This window comes from Bison bison, unplaced genomic scaffold (genome assembly GCF_000754665.1).
Source record: "Bison bison bison isolate TAMUID 2011002044 unplaced genomic scaffold, Bison_UMD1.0 scf7180017861046, whole genome shotgun sequence".
NCBI lineage: Eukaryota > Metazoa > Chordata > Mammalia > Artiodactyla > Bovidae > Bison > Bison bison.
The window spans coordinates 2682986-2683264 of record NW_011491618.1 but is presented as its reverse complement, the minus strand read 5'-3'; positions in this window follow the sequence as shown (position 1 = coordinate 2683264).

The window sequence follows — 279 nt, the reverse complement described above, 5'->3', positions numbered from 1 at the left end:
AATAATTCAGCCAGAAGGTAAGAGAAAGAATGACATGGTGAGACCAAGTTTCAGTGAACAAGGCCCGCACTTTATTTTCCAAAGTAGTTTTTATACCTTAAGTTATGCATAGAGGATAATGGGGGAAGGGGTAGAGTCATGCAGCAAGCCAGGCTCTCTTCCTGCAAACTTATCATATGCAAAAACTTAGGTGATTTGCATCATCTTCTGGCCCGGAGGCCTGTTAACATTTTAAGACCCTTTCTTCAGAAAACTTATTTTTCTCTAAAGGTGATTGGT